The following is a 21679-nucleotide window of genomic DNA, read 5'->3' on the forward strand; positions in this document are numbered from 1 at the left end:
TTGGAAAACCAGTGGAGATGAAACGGCAGGCAGAACTCAAGCTCTGAGTGGAAGGCCCGCACAGGTGTTGGTCCTGCTTAAACACAGGAAGTAGCTAGACGGACGTCGTGGCACCTGAGCTCTGGAGCCCAACAGGGTGACGGCCAGCCGCTATTGTAGTAGGGGCTGGAAGGATAAGTGGACAATACTTCCGAACGCTGAAAATCTTGGACGCAGGTGAGAGGAACGAAGAAACGGCACCTCGGAAACCACACAGGCTGGGTTATTTCCAAGAATTTTTACTCAGAAGCGTACCGTTGTACGAGTATAGGTTTTTCCTCGCAAACATTCCGCACTGGACGACAAAAGACTAAAATATGGTTCGTCGGGGTTCGGAAGAATCTGTAGAGAGGGAAAATGTTCCGTGGTTTCGGGAAGATGATCCGTTTTCGGAATTAAGATGGTGGGTAGCCGAGCCTTGCTGGGAAGACAGCAGTGGAGAGACGAGGTCTCCCGTTGTGAGCGCCCGTATGTGACGGTCGCTCGATATCAGCTTTGTTGATACAGGCGGACTTGCTGTCTTTGCTCTCAGGAGAGTTTATAACAGTTAGGCACTATACTGTTGCGAACCTATACGATTCTGGACTTAACCTCCCGGCTGGAAGTCATCGTTGAGTACGCAGCGTTCAGGCACTTCCTCTGCCTATACTTATGTTGAGACGTTATCTGAACTCCGACTTTGTGGCTGGGAGTTCGCGTTTCTCGTCTGTAGAACACAGAGAGGAGAAGACAGTATTAGAGTATATTAGTCAGAGGACCGCCTTCTGCCGTCCTAGTGTCTGAAAGAGATTGTTTGTGGCTGGAGTTCTTCCATCGCCGCAGACGAGTATGAGAACCATCACTCCGACGCACCGGACGCAGTACACACGGTGATATCGCAAATTGCTTCGGCTTATTAGGACTATAAAAGCTAAACAGCTGTGATCACGTTTGAACCGTGATTTATTTTGAAAGGATATTCTTAAGAATTTATTTTATTTACTAGCGATTCATCAAGACCATTAGCACATTTAATCACACTATGTAAGCATGGAAGTAGTTGCCAGGGAGTAACTGATGAAATCATAACCTATTTCCTTTTAACAAATGGGAATTTTATTCACTTTAATAGAGCCTAAAAACATTTTTTAAAGAAACAGATTTAAAATTATAATCAGAAAGCACCCTCTAAATATCAAAGTTACAATTTATTCGGAGGAAGAAAGAAACAAGTTTTGACTGTATGAGCTTTCGGGCAGAGAACCTCCCGCTCCCTTCTGAGACGGCCGTAGTTACGACCGCTCATAACAGCCTCTGAAAGTGCAAATCTGCAACACACCAGATAACTTTAAACTAAGAGTTTTAACAATTTACAGAAGCACACAAACTATGCACCCCCCGTAGGAGGGACGGAAATGGTACAAAACACTAACAATTAAAATATTAACCTTGCCACCGAAGGTGCAACTTGATTTTAACTTCTAAGAAAAGTCTTACGGTGAAAGGGTGGCAACTTTATATACTAAAATGATCATTTAAATAAAAGCCCATGAAATGCAATCTTATATAAAATTCTACAAGGTTGGCCAAACAATAGTCAAGATGCTCTACAGTACACAGATACTGCCTCTTAAGATCATAGGCAATAATATCAAAGTTTCCAAAGATCAAAACATATTTCAGGTAGTAGCCCGTTACACTCCAAACAATAAATTCGTTAACACACCAAATCCGACAAACATGACAGAGGCAGCTACTAACGTACGGTAGATTGATAGAGAGATTATCGAACAACCCGAACCGCAGGTTGCTCTAACCCGCCCCTACTCCACAAGGGAAAAAGGGACCACCCAATTTATAAACAACCACCTTCCCACGGGTGGGCAAACGGAGAAGAATGGTGGGGCGACCCCAAAGCAAAACGGCTGGTGACCTCACCAAGAAAACAAGTAGAATTTAACAAGAGTAAATCAAACAACTTATCACCAATCACTTAACTTCTAATAAACTGCGATTTCTCGAGAAGACCTGGCGCAGCACCCCCAAATCGCTCTCCCGAACCGTCCGCTGCCAGCCGCTTCAACGGATTCAGAAAGGCGCGCCGATCTCGCGTCTCACGGCGTCGCAGCTCGCATCGGTCAGACTGATGTCGTGGATTGACTCCTGTTACTCTCATGTCGACTGCGAAGTGACTACCCCTCGCTATACGCCGCGACCCACTGGACTCACGTGGCGATCTCACACGCGCCGACGCTCAAGACGGACAAGTCATCTTGTGTCTCAGTGCGCGACCGACCAACCGATCGATCCAACCGCCAATGACCATTGCCTGAGCAAACTCGAGCAGACTGGCGGCCTAAAGCGCAGACTCAGATGCAGGAACTCAGCCCCAACCGGGCGACCACTCGCTGAGTTCTCTAACTGGCGGAGTGGAAAGACTCTCATTTTGCCGGCTTTAAAGGTTGATCCGAACGACAGACAGACACTAACTGCCTAACGAAAGCGGACGACAGACAGACTAGAAAGCTGGGGACGAGAGACTGACCCAGACTGACCGACTGGTGAGCTCATAGCGTCCATTAAATGTACGTGAATAGGCAACCTTTCCCCTTTCCCACCAGAGGGAGACACCAAAGCTGCGATTGCCACAGCGGCGCCACTACCAGAAACGGAGGGCGACTGCTTCACACTACACGCTGTGGCGCGCTCTTCAAAACACCAATTTTTACCACGGCTCAACGTTAGTTTGTTTCCACTGAGGTTCCACACCACCGTAGATCATCTTTGAAAGTAGTGTCTTCTAGTGTTTGGTACATAGATGATGTCAGTCATTTCGCGTTATTGAAATTAGAGCGCGCAGTCATAATAAGGGGCAGAGTTGGACAGTTGATTAGTAATTTTACTTAGGAAATGTAACATTTGTAATGTAAAGTTTTTTTTAAAATCTACAATTAATATATAAGCAGGAACAACGTTTATCAATTAGTAGTTTAGTTGCCTTAATCATTCATTTATGTTTAGGTTGTAATTTTTATGTTAAAGTCCATTATGAGATCGTAAGATCTGCTTCAGTGGGTAGTCAGACATGGCCAAATCTTCATTTTAGCGTTTATTATGTTTCCGTTGCGCACATTTATTTTTACATCCGCCTGGAGTAGCATCTTGGAGACGTAATGGCATCAGAGGAGCAGTTCTGACGTTGTGGTTTAAACGGAAGCACGGTTAAAGAAAAATAAAGACACGTTCATAGGATTTGTCGGCCTGGGAAAAGCATTCGGCAGTGTCAACTGGTGCAAGATGTGCGAAATTCTGAGAAATGTAGGGGTAAGCTATAGGGAAAAACTGGTAACTTACAATATGTACAAGAGAGAATTATAAGAATGGAAGACAAAGACAAAGAACGAAGAGCTAAGATTAAAAAGGGTGTCTTTTGCCGCTGTTCTTCAATCTGTTCATCTAACAACAATGACGGAAACAAAAGAAAGGCTTAAGAGTAGAACTTAAAATTCAGTGTAAAAGGATAGCAATGACAAAATTCGCTGACGACATTGTTATCCTCAGTGAAAGTGAAGTAGAATTACAGGATGTGTTGAATGGAATGTACAGTCTAATGAGTAAATCTAAGAGTAAATCGAAGAACGACGAAAGTAACGAGAGTAGCGGAAATGAGAAGAGCGAGAGACTTAACATCATAATGATCACGAAGTGGATGACGTTAAGGATTTGTGCTACATAGCAACATAACCCATGACGGACGAGCGAGGAAGACATAAAAAGTAGACTGGCACTAGCAAAAAGGGCTTTCCTGACCAAGAGAAGTCTGTTACTATCAAACATAGGTCTTAATATGAGGAAGAAATTGCTGAGGATGTACGTTTGGGGTACAGCAGAGCAGTGAAACGTGGGCTGTGGGAAAGCCGGAACACAAGAGAACCAAAGCATATAACATGTGGTGCTACAGTAGAATGTTGAAAATTAGATGGACTGATAAGGTAAGGAATGGGGAATTTCTACGGAGAATTGGCAATGACAGGAATATATGGAAAACACTGACAAGAAGAAGGGACAGGATGGTAGGACATTGTTAAGACGTCGGAGAATAATTTCCATGGTAATTGAAGGAGCTGTGGAGGGTAAAACCTGTAGAGGAAGACAGGCACTGGAATATATCTAGCTAATAATTGAAGACGTAGGTTGCAAGTATTACAGTGAGATGGAGAGGTTGACACAGGAGAGGGCCGCATCGAACCAGTCAGAAGACCAATGGCCAAAAAATAAAAAGAAACTTTTCACTTATTTTTTACATTCTTCATTACCACCAAATTGAAGATACTTCCAGGATCTTCAGCTCCAGATATTCGTGGTCCACCAAGATTCACTTCCGCACAATTTTGTGCCCCAAATATTCGGTAGCTTCTTCATGTATGCCATATTCGTTTTTTAATATCAGTACAGTTCTTTCATTGAAAATAGCTGTCATAATATGTGTCAGTGAACTCTTGGTCCCTTCCTTTCTTCGATCAGCTGAAGTAATCTTATTTTTCAGGCAGGAGAATTCTTTCATTCCCTCTACAAATGTATCATTCCCAATTCATATGCAAAGTATATTACTCTTTTCGTTTCTACTCTCAATAGCATCTTCATCTTAGCTGTTTGTACTTAGTACATAATCTATGATAACAAGTTGTCCATTGATTGCAGCTGATGCATTGTTATCTATTTCCCATAGGACTGCGAACAAGCTATTCCATCATAGATTACTGCAGGTCTTCTGTAGATCCACAAATACTAGGAGTATATTCAGATTTGTATTTACTTTTATTTCCATTACAAAGAGCAAAGCCAGAACTGTTGTCTAACACCTTTACTTTTTTGGGAAGCCAAGCTGATCTTCATCGACGTTATCTAAAACTATTTTTGGGCCCTGTTGAATATTATTACGGTGAGCAATGCTAAGCGTGACGCATGAGACTGTTGAGCCGATTGATTTTTTCATGTGTCCACTCGGGTCTTCTCGGGTTATGTGATTATCAGAATGTTTTTCTGGAAATCAGGTGATTAGTCACTCGGAATACAAACGTCTCAAAGATGAGATCGACAGGAAGTACAAAATGGCTAAGCAGGGATGGCTAGAGGACAAATGTAAGGATGTAGAGGCGTATATCACTAGGTGTAAGATAGATACTGCCTACAGGAAAATTAAAGAGACCTTTGGAGTAAAGAGAACCACTTGCATGAATATCGAGAGCTCAGATGGAAAACAAGTTCTAAGCAAAGAAGGGAAAGCAGAAAGGTGGAAGGAGTGTATAGAGGGTCTATACAAGGGCGATGTTCTTGAGGACAATATTATGGAAATGAATGAGGACGTAGATGAAGATGAAATGACAGATATGAAACTGCGTAAAGAGTTTGACAGAGCACTGACAGACCTAAGCCGAGCCGCGCGGGATTAGCCGAGCGGTCTAGGGCGCTTCAGTCATGCACTGTGCGGCTGATGCCGGCGGAGGTTCGAGTCCTCCCTCGGGCATGGGTGTGTGTGTTTGTCCTTAGGATAATTTAGGTTTACTACTGTGTAAGCTTAGGGACTAATGACCTTAGCAGTTAAGTCCCATGAGATATCACACCCATTTGAACATTTTTTGAACCTAAGTCGAAACAAGGCCCCGGGAGTACACGACATTTCATTAGACTACTGATAGCCTTGGGAGAGCCAGCCCTGACAAAACTCTACCATCTGGTGAGCAAGCTGTATGAGACAGGCGAAATACCCTCAGACTTCAAGAAGAATATAATAATTCCAGTCCCAAAGAAAGCAGATGTTGACTGATGTGAAAATTACCGAACTATCAGTTTAATAAGCCACAGCTGCAAAATACTAACGCGAATTCTTTACAGACGAATGGAAAAACTGATAGATGCCGACCTCGGGGAAGATCAGTTTGGATTCCGTAGAAATGTTGGAACACGTGAGGCAATACTGACCCTACGACTTATCTTAGAAAATAGATTAAGGAAAGGCAAACCTACGTTTCTAGCATTTGTAGACTTAGAGAAAGCTTTTGGCAATATTGACTGGAATACTCTCTTTCAAATTCTGAAGGTGGCAGGGGTAAAATACAGGGTGCGAAGGCTATTTACAATTTGTACAGAAACCAGATGTTAGTTATAAGAGTCGAGGGGCATGAAAGGGAAGCAGTGGTTGGGAAGGGAGTGAGACAGGGTTGTAGCCTCTCCCCAATGTATTCAATCTGTATATTGAGCAAGCAGTAAAGGAAACAAAAGAAAAGTTCGGAGTAGGTATTAAAATCCATGGAGAAGAAATAAAAACTTTGAGGTTCGCCGATGACATTGTAATTCTGTCAGAGACAGCAAAGGACCTGGAAGAGCAGCTGAACAGAATGGACAGTGTCTTGAAAGGAAGATATAAATGAACATCAACAAAAGCAAAACGAGGATATTGCAATGTAGTCGAATTAATTCGGGTGATGCTGAGGAAATTAGATTAGGAAATGAGACGCTTAAAGTATTTAATGAGGTTTGCTATTTGGGGAACAAAATAACTGATGATGATCGAAGTAGAGAGGATATAAAATGTAGACTGGCAATGGCAAGGAAAGCGTTTCTGAAGAAGAGAAATTCGTTGACATCGAGTATAGATTTAAGTGTCAGGACGTCATTTCTGAAAGTATTTGTATGGAATGTAGCAATGTATGGAAGTGAAGCGTGGACGATACGTAGTTTAGACAAGAAGAGAATAGAAGGTTTCGAAATGTGGTGCCACAGAAGAATGCTGAAGGTTATATGGGTAGATCACATAACTAATGAGGAGGTGTTGAATAGAATTGGGGATAAGAGAAATTTGTGGCATAACTTGACTACAAGAAGAGATCGCTTAGTAGGACATATTCTGAGGCATCAAGGGATCACGAGTTTAGTGGAGGGTAAAAATCGTAGAGGGAGACCAAGAGATGTATCCACTAAACAGATTCAAAAGGATGTAGGTTTCTGTAGGTACTAGGAGATGAAGAAACTTGCACAGAATAGAGTAGCATGGAGAGCTGCATCAAACCAGTCTCTGGACTGAAGACCACAACAACAACAACAACAGTCACTCGTTCAAATATTTTTGTTCACCAACTCAAGCACTATTGTAGCTTCCAACCTCTTCAGAGATTTTAATAACTTTAAAGATAGATAATCAACTCCTGCCCTTTTTTTGTGTCACATCATCGAATGCCATGGTAAACTCTATCAACATTACTGAATCACGCGTTACTTGCTCATCAGCGGTTTGCCCCTCTTCACTGAAACTCCATCACAGTTCTTTTCCACTATAGAGGGTTTCTTTATGCCCCTGCCATCAACCTGACCTTTATTTTGCTTTCACAGATCTTTCCTATCTGCTTTTCGTACGTTAACACCTTATTTCCCGGTAGTTACCATTAATTTCCTTGTAAGTGACAACGATTTTTTCTACTTTTACGTCTTACTTCTTTTTTACACATCTCTGTCATACTTTCTGATTCAGCCTGTTTCAACTTACTGTTTATTTAATTCACAGTGTATCTCTACTACTGCTTTCGTGTATTACTCTTAACACTCTTATACGCTCCTCTTCATCGATGAACTGGAGTGTTTCCTGAGTCAATCGATAGCTTTTATGTCTCTGCTTCAGCTGTATCTCTGGCGTACAGTCCTGCCTTGTTTCTTTCTTCTCTGCATTCCACCCCTTCATCTTTACTTAGAACCTTAGTCACTGCCTCAGAAGATTTTCGCTTAGTCTCACTGTGTCCTCTTCATGACACACTTCTTCCTTATTCTCTTGAATTTCAAGCAACTGCTCATAACGCTAGGTTGTGATGTGAGTGTACGAACGTAGATGTGTGTGCTTTGCAATCCTGTATTTGATTTCTAAATCTCTGTCTGAACATTGTAATATTCAGTTTAAATTTCTCTTTGTATCTTCCCTTGTTGATTTTTTAAAAAAAGGCGTTAACTACAACCAGATAAAACGTGTCGCCGAACTTTAGAAACTTTTTACCCCGACATTCCTTTTCCTCAGTCCCTATTCTGTAGTACTGCTGGCTTTCGTTGTCTCCAATGACTGAAGACTATTTTTTGTTGCCTTCATATCTTTCCTCAAATCTTGTTAAGTCCTCTAATTTTTAATCATCACGTCGTGACGTTTTCATTTAAATATATACATTGGTGATTGGCCTTGACTTAGATTAAGTCCTCGGAGTAATAAGTCACTCACTGTGTAACAATATCCTATTGTTAATGGTGCCAACACGTGTTACACTTCTCATTGGCGCTGTTCTCATTAGTTTGACAAGAAATCTCTGTGATATTCCCATTTCATTTCACTAATTCATATCAAGCCTAAATCTAACTAGCTTGTTTCTCTTATCTTATTCATCGTTTTACCTGTAACTTTCAGACTTCTAAAATTCCACTCGCTTGTTTTAGAACTTATTCGACTTCCTCTTGACCACTCCTACAGGGCGGTCTTCACTGGAGATCCGAAGGCAGATTAATTTACCTCCAGCATTTATTGCAGTGGAAGTGGCCATCACGAAATTATTTTGAAACGCTATGTATCCAGTGGTTACACTTTTTATGCCTTTAAAGAAGTGGCTTCCATTGCCTTCTGCATCCTTATTCCGCTGATCATTGGATATTACTCTTCTTTGGGGGTAACTTCCCAACTTAAACATATCATGGTGCCTTGAGCCACTGTAAGCTTCTTAGCCCCCTTTTAACCAGGGCACTAACGGAATATGTCTTCGGTCGCCATAGTCATGAACATTGTTCAGAATCAAAGCGTGGCTGAGAACTAACAAGGAATCTTTAGATTCGTAGGGTGACACGCCGACCCTAGACCACTTTAGTTTGCTTCGTAATTAGTTAAAGTTCATGTAGCATCAACAAGGAAGTTTGACGTTTACCAATAACATTGTATTTCTGTTAGAGACTGAGTGGTACTCGGTAGGACAGTTGAAGGTATGATTAGTGTCTTGAGAAAATGTTGTTAAATGAACACCAACAAAATTAAAATAAAAGAAATAAAATGCCGAATTAAGTTTCTGTAGTGCCAGGGGGAATTAGGTTAGAAAATGACGCAATGAAAGTAGCAAGTGAGTTACGCCATTTGGCAGCAAAATAAACAAGAATCATACCAGTAAAGGGTACATAAAGGCAGAAGAGCAAATTCTCGTAAAGGAAGTTATCTTTATAGCCTTCAATCGGATCTTCTCGTTGTTAAGGAACTGAAAGCATTCCCAACTTGAAAAAAGGAGCAAGTGGTGAGAAAGGCTGGAGGAGAAGACGAACGTAGAAGGTGGGGAGAAGGTGGTGAGCAGAGAGAGGTGGTGAGCAGAGGTAGTGGGGCTAGTGGGTAGGAGGAGATGGAGTGAAAGGGGGAAAGAAGAAGATGGGCAGAGAGAGGAGGAGGAGGTGATTGGCGGAGAGAAGGCGAAGGAGAAAGAGATGGACAAAGAGAAGGAGAGAAGGGCACGAGTAGGCGGACAGATTAGGGAGGGGGGAGAAGGGGATTGGGACGTATATTCAGTTGCCAATACACATAAGAAACGTACGCATGGTCGGGAACATCTAGTAATACATAATTATAACTCATTTCCGTGATAAGAGGGGGGGGGGGCTTATTTCTTTTTTTTTCAGGATACGATAGGAGGACGTGTGGCTGCTGTTCGTGAACGGTTGCGTGTCTATCTTACCCGGATGTGCTGCAGATCATTCGGAAATTTCGTAAGCCAGCACCACTGAGAGCAGACATAAGGCTACTTGTCAAGAAGCTCCGAAGAATTGGAAACGTTGCCGATGAATGGCGCTGCTGGAGACCTCCTCTATTGAAAGGAGTCTACTGGGGCCCACTTCTATGTGGCACCCGAATATGCTAGTGATATTAATGTAAATTAAAATGCAGAACCGCGTGACTGCTACGTCGCAGGTTCGAATCCTGCCTCGGGCATAGATGTGTGTGATGTAGGTTAGTTAGGTTTAAGTAGTTCTAAGTTCTCGGGGACTGATGACCTAAGATGTTAAGTCTCATAGTGCTCAGAGCCATTTGAACCATTTTTTAAAAATTAAAATGAAACTAGTATGTTACAAAGGATGTGTGTCTCTGATAGGCTTTATAATGTGGATCGCTGACTGTATACGAACGCAGAGCCAAAGATGCCGCTTCTGGACTGAGATCGTAGTGTTAAAATAAGAGAGCGCTTGGCGCGCAGTTATAGGTAGCTGGCTGTGAATGAAAGAGGATGGTGTAGGCAGTTTTTGTGGTGTGCTTTGTGAAGCCACCAAGTGTTAGATTAATATAGGAATTACGAAAATATGTAAGCAGAAGTCATTTCACAAGCAAGGTAAAGATGTTAAATAATTATGATTCCTGTTTTGCCAGCTCGTTTGTGTAGATGGGTTGGCTGATAATTTGTAGTTGTTGAGTAACCCCAAGAATATAGGTAAACTGATTTGATAAAAAGGTTAGTTAGATGTTTCACTTTTGTAATGTTTCTATGATTCGTTAACAGAGTTGTATGTAATTTGATGATTTGCATTTATGGTGGTTTAGTGAAGTTAGATAATACTTGCTGGATAAATGTCATTGTTTGTGAATCAATTAGTAAATATGATATATTATTCTAACCAATGTAATTTCAGTTGTAGATATTTTTGAAAAAAAAACAGACTTTACTTGCAATAGGTTTGCTAAAAAAAATGTGTTAAATTTCAAATTCACCACAATCAGTACCGCCTACCCATCCAGGTCATATGTTTTTTAAAAAAGTTGTTTTCTTAAACGTTTTCATTTACAACTTCATGTACATTTCAGAATATTTGTATTTTTTAATGAGAGATCGGAATATATCGCGTTCCACCGTTGCTGCGTTAGAGGCAAGACAATTTAATTTATTGTTACGTGCACAGGGACCAAGGTCATCAGTTTTGAACAGGGCCAGAGGATTCAGTGCTTAAGGGGCTGAATGTATCGTACAGTGACTCTATTTCTTTATTGGTGTTGGGAGTTAGCATTGCCCAAACGGTTCGTATAAAGTTTTTGCTTACAATAACACAGAGTAAGCACACCACTTGCAGTTACAACAAGCAACACGATAATTCGAGTTTTTTTTATCCATTTTACAAGTTCAGACGTTCATTCAACGTAATCGTAAAGTTTCTTTTTTATGGAACGTTACACTATCACAAGAAACTGTTCAGGTAATCAAAGAAGCAGTCGCTAGAATTACGAATACACCAACTCATCGTTTAAGCAACGACTAAGACGTACCAAAATCAATAATTTTCAAAGTTTAACACTTTACGTTGGAGGAAGAAGCACACTACATTCATGTGTCACATATTAGATCGCGAAGATTAGTGGCCTGCCAAGCTCTGTGTAATGATTTGATACAAGCTGGAGACAACAAACACAGAATTGATCACATTTTGTTTACTGATGAGGCCACATTTCACACCCGCAGAAAATTCAACAAACGTAAGTAAGGCGAATGTTGTGAGCGAGCCATCTCACGCCAACTCTGAATGGAGAAGAGACATGTCAGAAGTGAATGTGTGACTTGGATTCACAAAGACTGCAGTTTATGGACGCTTCAGTTTTGCATAAGGGACAGTTCTGCATTCAGGCATTTCAAGATAAGCTGGAACAATTCCTGGAACCACAGATTCGGCGAGAAATCACTGCTGACGCTGTTGAGTTCCAACAGGTTGAAGCTCCCCCTCCGTCATTTTGATCTCATAGTCAGTTCGCCAACTGACGAACAGGCAGAGTTTCAGCATGAATGTGGCCATCGCTTTCAGCTGATAAGACACCGTTGGATTTCCTCTCTTGGGTATCCACAAAGTGAAGGGTGTACAAAACAAAATTAAGGGATCTAAAGGATCTAACAGCTCAAATCCGGGATGCAACATCGGCTCTGTCACAAGATATGATTCAGAATGGTGCAATGCTTCGAAATGGAAGTAGACCATGTTGAAGTGGGTTTAAATTGCATACATAGACTAACGATAACCATACATATTAGAGGTTATGTAAATGATCTCTCAGAAATTGATCGAGAATTCATGACATCCCTGAAAATTAACACGATTCTGGTAAGCCAATTTCTGCTATGTTCTCACGCTCAAAGACATCAATAAGCTACTTATTCTTTGCGTTGAGGCACTGCAAAGAAGAAGGATAAAGGCTAACCCTTGCAAGTAAAGGAATAGAGCAAATCCACTATCATCCGAAGCACAGTGCACGAACCCCTCTACATCTACATCTACATGACTACTCTGCAATTGACAGTTAAGCACATGGCAGAGGGTGCATCCAACCACCTTCAAGCTGTTTGTCTATCGCCCCACTCTTAAACAGATGGGGGACTGATGACCTTAGCTGTTTAGTCCCCCTTAAACTTCCCAGCAACCACCACCACCTTAAACAGAGCGCGGGAGAAACGAACACTTACATATCTCCGTGTGGACACTGATTTCTCTTATTTTATTATGATGGTCATCACTCTCTATGTAGGTGAGCGCCAACAAATATTTTCACATTCTGAGGAAAAGGATGGTTCAAAAATGGCTCTGAGCACTATGGGACTCAACTGCTGAGGTCATTAGCCCCCTAGAACATAGAACTAGTTAAACCTAACTAACCTAAGGACATCACAAACATGCATGCCCGAGGCAGGATTCGAACCTGCGACCGTAGCGGTCTTGTGGTTCCAGACAGCAGCGCCTTTAACCGCACGGCCACGAAAAGGATGGTGATTGAAATTTCACGAGGAAATCCTGCCGCAACGAGAAGCGCCTTTGTTTTAGTGATTGCCACCCCAATTCACGTTGCATATCCGTGGCACTCTCTCCCCTATTTCGCGATAGTATAAAACTTTCTGCTCTTCTTTGAACTTTCTCGATGTACTCAAAAACAAAACGAGGTGCTCTTGTTTAGACTTTTTCGATGTCCTCCATCAATTCTAACTGATGCGGATCCAACACCCCAGACCAATACTGCAGAAGAGGGAGCGTAAGCGTTGTGTGAGCGTTCTCTTTAGAGGAAGAAGGCAAAGGAGTCAGAACTGTTCGTGCAAGGGACAAGTGATATTTATTGCTGTTGCCTGTGGAATAACTCCGCAGCATAGCAACACGCAACACACCCAGGAGGCGACTACTCCTCTCTCCCCCCCCCCCCCCCCCCCCCCCGGTTCCACTAACTCTTCCCCCGATGTTACGACACCTATTTCTGACTCACTGAACCTCAACTGAAACAAAGAAATGAAGCAAAAGTACAATATGAAGTCCCAGAGTATGAAAAAGTGAAAAATGTCACAGTGCAGAGGAAATAAGTGGTGATAAAATACACAGGATTCGTTTCGTAACGATAAGGTCCCATACACGTGCAGAGAAGTCGCGAAAGTGTTCGAAAAAATGGGTCAGGTCGCACGAGACCAGATTCCGGTCTCAATAGAGAAACTCTAACCCAGAATCGTGCATAATGTCGCAGCTTTGCGCGTTTTAATTCTCCCGATACTAGAAGCGAAAAATCAGGCGCGGCGCAGAATAGAGGAGCGGAGTGAGTGAGGCAGGGTCGTTTTGAAATCAAATGGGGGCCAAGCTGTGGAGCTCGGGACCCCAGTTTTCCCGGCGCAAGTTTCCAAACAAAGGTGTGCACCTGGGAACGACAGGTCGCATTCTGCGCCGCGAATAATGAATTGCCTCGTCAGCGCCGCGGGGCGGAAACCAGAAAAAGGAACGGCCGGAAGCGCAGCTTGTTACAGCGGCACGGACAGCGTGGCAGAAAGAAAGCTGCAACCGAAAACTTCCGCACTTTTATAGCGGCGGGGTGGGGGCAGCACAAGCGTCATAACAAAAGACAAACGGGTGGCGTTCTACTGCAGAGCGACTTCTCGAGAGCTGGCAGCCGGCCACAGCGTGAGAGTGGGAGGGGGGGGGGGGGGGAGGGTTTGGAGAAATAACCGGAGCGTCTCTTTCTCGGCATTCTGTTCTGGACGCGTTTTCCATTTCTTGTACATCTCGTTGATTTAAACCTGTCGCGGTACACTGTATTCTTCAGTGCCCAAGTGTTGTATGTGGCCTGTGTTAAACGGAAATAATGTTTTACAAAAATCTATCCACTGGTTTACAGATTTACCTAAAAAGAAATTATTCAGGCGAAAAAAACATTCCCGATGCTAAGCAAATCACCTGAAATATATTTTTTTCATAACAGAAGATAACATTGAATATATTTCTGCTCCGTACCCGGCTGCGGTGGCCGAGCGCCTCTGGGCGCTTCAGTCCGGAACTGCGCGACTGCCACGGTCGCAGGTTCGAATCCTGCCTCGGGCATGGATGTGTGATGCCCTTAGGTTAGTTAGGTTTAAGTAGTTCTAAGTTGTAGGGGACTGATGACCTCAGACGTTAAGTCCCATAGTGCTCAGAGCCATTTAAACCATTTTCCCATTTTCTGCTCCATATGAATCCCATAAAATGGTCAACGTTCAAAGCGGCCAGTAAGCAAGCTCTGGTTGTTGAAAACAAAATTTTCCTGTCACACCTCAGTGTCCATTCATTTCGATCTATTGTCATAAATTCTACGTGGAATCTCTAAAATACTTTTCTTTATAGAACATGTATAGATAAATGTTACGAATATGGCCAAAATTATTAAATCCCAATAAGTATACAAAACAAAATTATCGAAAAATCTACATAAATTACATATGCCTTCAATTACTGATGAATTTCTTCTTAAAAGTAGTTACTCGGTGTAAATATTTTTCAAACCCACACGATATGTAGCTATATACATCAAACACTTAAACCCATCACTACTGTACTGCTTTTCAGTTTATGCACCACTACATTCACGCCTTGACAATCATCAGATCTACACATTCGCATTTGAGAGTCCTTTTTATAAAAATATTCTTGCAATTACAGTTTACATCTTGAAATTTCAGTTACAGTTATGATGTTACTGATGTTGAAGTGATACTCATTATCCTTCTGATATGAAATGATTCATGAAACGCATCAATATTTAGTGGATATTAGATCCTGCCTGCCTCTGTTAGCAACTGTTTAAAGTTATAATGAATTAAAGAGAGTCTTTTTTCTAGTAAGAACACAATTCTTTGTTTTGTTTAGTCCCCAAACAACTCTCACCACTGCTGTAGCATCTCTAGTGGGCTTTAACATCTGTTGTTTCCTTTTCTTCACTATGTGTGCTCTATAAAATAAAAAAATAAACAATATAGGGAAAAATCCACAGGAGATGTGATCAAACAAAACAAAAATTGTGTTATTGTAAGGAGACTGTCCTTATGTTTTTGATTTTAATTTAATAAATTTATTTATTTTCGCAAGCACAGAAATAGAGCTTAATATTCAATCATGATAACTATTTAAAATATGAGAAACAATAAAACCAATCCTATTAGTTTCTTAATGGTTACAGGTTATTGCACTGTCTCACATAATTGTTGACACATGGTGTAGGTCTGGTTACAATAGGATGCATATGTGTCAGCCCAGCTATTCAACAGTAGAAATTAGAGAGTCCTTCTGTCAACATGTGTCATCAACCTTCACTGAGTCAACTGAAAGTAGAGTGAGCAGCAGACATACTGGTACAAATACATTTCGGAAAAAGGCGTATTGTTAATGGAAAATAATTGTGAACATGTTGAAACTTGAAATCACCACTCGTACCACATGCATTTAGACAGCCTGATGTTGACAACTGGCTGGTATACATTTCAGTAATAGCCTTCTGAACTACTTTTGTGATAATCGGCCCATGAAAATAAGACATACGAGAATATACTTCTCTGAGTGACAGGAAAAATGTAATTTAATTCAAAGAAGGTTATAATAATTACAGGAACTTTGAAATTCTGGGAGTGATTATACAACATTATTTCAAATGCTGTATTGACGTTAAGGGCCGAAAAGTGAGCAGCTGAACTAAGGTTTGCAACAATATTAAATCTACAGATCTGGATCTCCTATTATTGCTTGTAGACGGGAATGAAATTGTCTGTCATCCTTTTCTTCCTGGAATGTGGGCAACTCAGAACCACATTGTTGTTGTGGTCTTCAGTCCTGAGACTGGTTTGATGCAGCACTCCATGCTACTCTATCCTGTGCAAGCTTCTTCATCTCCCGCTAACTACTGCAACCTACATCCTTCTGAATCTGTTTAGTGTATTCATCTCTTGGTCTCCCTCTACGATTTTTACTTTCCACGCTGCCCTCCAGTACTAAATTGGTGATACCTTGATGCCTCAGAACATGTCCTACCAACCGATTCCTTCTTCTAGTCAAGTTGTGCCACAAACTTCTCTTCTCCCCATTCCTATTCAATACCTCCTCATTAGTTATGTGATCTACCCGTCTAATCTTCAGCATTCTTCTGTAGCACCACATTTCGAAAGCTTATATTCTCTTCTTGTCCAAACTATTTATCGTCCATGTTTCACTTCCATGCATGACCATACTCCATACAAATACTTTCAGAAATGACTTCCTGACACTTAAATCAATATTCGATGTTAACAAATTTCCCTTCTTCAGAAACGCTTTCCTTGCCATTGCCAGTCTACATTTTATATCCTCTACTTCGACCATCATCAGTTATTTTGCTCCCCAAATAGCAAAACTCCTTTACTACTTGAAGTGTCTTATTTCCTAATCTAATTCCCTCACCATCACCCGAATTAATTCGACTACATTCCATTATCCTCGTTTTGCTTCTGTTGATGTTCATTTATATCCTCCTTTCAAGACACTGTCCATTCCGTTCAACTGCTCTTCCAAGTCATTTGAACGGAATGTCATCGGCGAACCTCAAAGTTTTTATTACTTCTCCATGGATTTTAATACCTACTCCGAGTTTTTCTTTTGTTTCCTTCACTACTTGCTCAATATAAAGATTGAATAACATCGGGTATAGGCTAAAGCCCTGTTTCGCTCCATTCCCAACCACTGCTTCCCTTTCATGCCCCTCGACTCTTATAACTAACATCTGGTTTCTGTACAAATTGTAAATAGCCTTTCGCTCCCTGAATTTTATCCCTACCACCTTCAGAATTTGAAAGAGAGTATTCCAGTCAACATTGTCAAACGCTTTCTCTAAGTTTACAAATGCTAGAAACGTAGGTTTGCCTTTCCTTAATCAAGCTTCTAAGATAAGTTGGTTGGTTGGTTTTGGGGAACGAGACCAGACAGCGCGGTCATCGGTCTCATCGGATTAGGGAAGGATGGAGAAGGAAGTCGGCCGTGCCCTTTCAGAGGAACCATCCCGGCATTTGCCTGGAGCGATTTAGTGAAATCACGGAAAACCTAAATCAGGATGGCCGGACGCGGGATTGAACCGTCGTCGTCCCGAATGCGAGTCCAGTGTGTTAACCACTGCGCCACCCCGCTCGGTTAAGATAAGTCGTAGGGTCAGTATTGCCCCACGTGTTCCAATATTTCTACGGAATCCAAACTGATCTTCCCCGAGATCGGCTTCTACTGGTTTTTCCATTCGTCTGTAAAGAATTCGCGTTAGTATTTTGCAGCTGTGGCTTATTAAACTGATTGTTCGGTATTTTTCACGTCTGTCAACGCCTGCTTTCTTTGGGATTGGAAGTATTATATTCCTCTTGAAGTCTGAGGGTATTTCGCCAGTCTCATACATCTTGCTCACCAGATGGTAGAGTTTTGTCAGGACTGGCCCTCCCAAGGCCTTGTTTCGACTTAGGTCTATCAGTGCTCTGCCAAACTCTTCACGCAGTATCATATCTCCCATTTCATCTTCATCTACATCGTCTTCCATTTCCATGATACTGTCCTCAAGAACTTCGCCCCTGTATAGCCCCTTATATACTCCTTCCACCTTTCTGCTTTCCCTTCTTTGCTTAGAACTGGGTTTCCATCTGAGCTCTTGATATTCATGCAAGTGGTTCTCTTTTCTCCAAAAGTCTCTTTATTTTTCCTGTAGGCAGTATCTATCTTATCCCTTGTGAGATAAGCCTCTACATCCTTACATTTGTCCTCTAGCCATCCCTGCTTAGCCATTTTGCACTTCCTGTCGATCTCATTTCTGAGACGTTTGTATTCCTTTTTCCCTGCTTCATTTACTGCATTTTTATATTTTCTCCTTTCATCAATTAAATTCAATATTTCCTCTGTTACCCAAGGAGTTCTACTAGCCCTGGTCCTTTTACCTACTTGATCCTCTGCTGCCTTCACTACTTCATCCCTCAAAGCTACCCATTCTTCTTCTACTGTATTTCTTTCCCCCATTTTCTCAATTGTTCCGTTATGCTCTCCCTGAAACTCTGTATAACCTCTGGTTTAGTTAGTTTGTCCAGGTCCCATCTCCTTAAATTCCCACCTTTTTGCAGTTTCTTCAGTTTTAATCTACAGTTCATAACCAATAGATTGTGGTCAGAGTCCACATCTGCCCCTGGAAATGTCTTACAGATTAAAACCTGGTTCCTAAATCTCTGTCTTACTATTATATAATCTATCTGAAACCTGTCAGGATCTCAAGGGTTCTTCCATGTTTACAACATTCTTTCATGATCAACAGAATAACCTTCCGACTTTCACAAGTTATTATGTTTCCACATATCATTTGATATTGTATTCATTATTTCTTCGTAGTCTACAAAACATGGATCCCACAAATGCCCAATGAAATATTTTAATTAAGTCTTACTAATTTGTAAGAAGTGAATATTTGACTGTGATGGCTCCAGTTCGTGTTGTGTAGGCAGTGTAGACACTTAGACATATTATAGATGTCGACAGAAATCTTCTTGAAATAAAACTGAACCACCCTTGAAACCATGCTTTTATTGTGCAATTGGTCATATCAGAACATTTTAACACTTTATTCCATTTTTTTCCACGAATTTCTTCTCCAGTGTATACAAACTAAAACACTTCTCAAGAAACCTGCACAAAGGACCTGTCGAATGTCTCGTAAATTCCTCCAAAGAAATCTAAAGTCAAAGATACCCCAGTCAGCCCCTTGGCCTGCAGCGAGGGCATGACAGGTTGATACATAATCTGCAGCAAGCAGACAAAATATACCACTCAATCCATTACAATTTTTTTAGTATTCCCCATTATCTGTCAACAGTTGTATTAGTCCTCTAGAAGGGTCAGTGAGTACTAGAGAAATTGCTGAACATGTGCTGTTCTCATAAAATCTCAGTCAGACTGACATTTGTGCACTTTCCACTTTCAGTGGCGTCCCTTGGGCTCTAAATATCTGTGATCCGACATCTCGGATCGTGTTTTCGTCACATTTATTTGTGTGACGCTGGCCAGTAACATACTACAAAATGCAGGGGTCATAATGCTAAAAATTCAATAAGAAAAATTATTTTGGTGTTTGTATTGCGATACAATGAGACTTTCTTTATGTAATGAAGAATTTGCATAAATTCATTCACAGACTTTGACATTACTCTTAAGCAATATTACTTCATTTTGAATGAATGTAATGTAAACATACCTTTATGTCGTCAATTTTAGTGTTTTCCGTCGACCCTTAGTTGCCTCTATATTCTTGGGATGTGGTTCATCTAGTGTAGCTAAATGAAAGGCTGTTTTTTGTGTTGTATGCGTTCTCTTCTTTTTGCTTGTGAAGCATTTTCAATGGCCTGTGACACAATTTGTTTTCGTAAGTAATATTTCAGTTATATAATAATTATAGATATGTTACTACATTAAAGCTTTTTGTTATTCTTTTGTTGCTAGGTAAGAAACAACTTTTTGCAGCACAAGTTTCCTGATATTAAATTAATATGGGCTTGCACTTACTATTTGTGATCTTATCAGTGAATATGTGCCATTCTAGAGTTGGATTGTTTGCGTGTCCAGGATATCCAGTTTTCTGCGTTTTAGGAACTCGCTTCACCTTGACACCACCCTTCCATGTCACGCTTTGTCTTGGTTAGTTTTATTTACTTTGTGTAGGACTGGCAAATGTCACTTTGTGTTTCTCGTTCTCCTTTCGTTTTTGTTATAACTGATGAACCAAAACATTACGAACACCTGTTTAATAGCTTGTTTGTCCGTCTTTGGAACAAAATACATCACTAATTCTGCGTATCAAGGACCTGACAGTTTGTTTTTTTGGAGGTATGTGACATTAGATGTCTACGTTAAGTTTATGTAACACGTGTAAATAGCGGGCAGCTGATTTGCGGACACGATCATGCCGCCCGATAGCAACCAAGATGGGTTCCTCAGGACTTACATCAGGCGAATTTGGTCGCTGAGCATGATACTGACACGAACAATTATACTACCGAAAGATGACATCGCCGTCGGGGAAGACATCAAGCATGAAGGAATGCGGGTGGTACGCAGCTGTCAGCGTGTCTTCAATTACTACCACAGGTCCCATGCAAGCGCAGGAGAATGTCACCCTTAGCGCAATACTACACCCACCAGCCTGTGTCCGTGGCGCGCTGCCTTTTTCGAGCCGCCGTTCACCTCGATGACGGCATTTGTGGAGACCACCATCGACCTAGTGCAGCAAAAATGTGATTCAACCGAAGAGACGACACATTTCCATTGACCGACGGTCGAATCCCTATGGTCCCGTGCTCCTTGCAGTCGCGACTGACGATGTCGTTGTGTCAACATGTGAACACGTAGGGTTGTCTGCTGCGGCGCTCCATATTCAAGAATGTACGATGAACGGTGTGCTCGAAAACACTTGTGCATGCACCATCATTGTGCTCTTTCGACAGAGATGCCGTAGAGTACCATCTATGCTGCTTTACAGAGCAGAGAAGCCTCAAACCCCACGTTCTGTCGTCGGCCGGAGTAGCCGAGCGGTTCTAGGCGCTACAGTCTGGAACCGCGCGACCGCTACGGTCTCAGGTTCGAATCCTGCCTCGGGCATGGATGTGTGTGACGTCCTTAGGTTAGTTAGGTTTAAGTAGTTCTAAGTTCTAGGGGACTGATAACCACTGCAGTTAAGTCCCATAGTGCTCAGAGCCATTTGAACCATTTTTGAACCACGTTCTGTCAAGAGTCGTGGACGTCAAACTATTTAGCACCAGGTGGTAGTTTTACTGTCTCTCTACCTCTTTCCGTAGATGTTCACGACGGTAGCACGTCAACATTCGACCAGTTTTGCCATTTTAGAGATACTCGCCCTTCGCAGGCTATGCGTAATAATAATCTGTCCTTTGTCAAAGTCGCTTATCTCAATGGATTTCCCCATTTGCAGCCCATATCTTCGCTAGGGTGATCTTCCGTGTGTCTACTCCGCTTATATATACTACTGGCCATTAAAATTGCTACACCACGAAGATGACGTGCTACAGACGCGAAATATGGTTTAATTGGCTCTGAGCACTATGGGACTTAACATCTGAGGTCATCAGTCTCCCAGAACTTAGAAACACTTAAACCTAACTAACCTAAGGACATCACACACATCCATTCCCCAGGCAGGATTCGAACCTGCGACCGGAGCGGTCACGCGGTTCCAGACTGAAGCGCCTAGAACCGCACGGCCACAAAACCGGCTCTATGAAAATTTTAACCGACAGGAAGAAGATGGTGTGATATGCGAATTATTAGCTTTTCAGAGCATTCACACAAGGTTGGCGGC

Source organism: Schistocerca americana, chromosome 5, assembly GCF_021461395.2.
Source record: "Schistocerca americana isolate TAMUIC-IGC-003095 chromosome 5, iqSchAmer2.1, whole genome shotgun sequence".
NCBI lineage: Eukaryota > Metazoa > Arthropoda > Insecta > Orthoptera > Acrididae > Schistocerca > Schistocerca americana.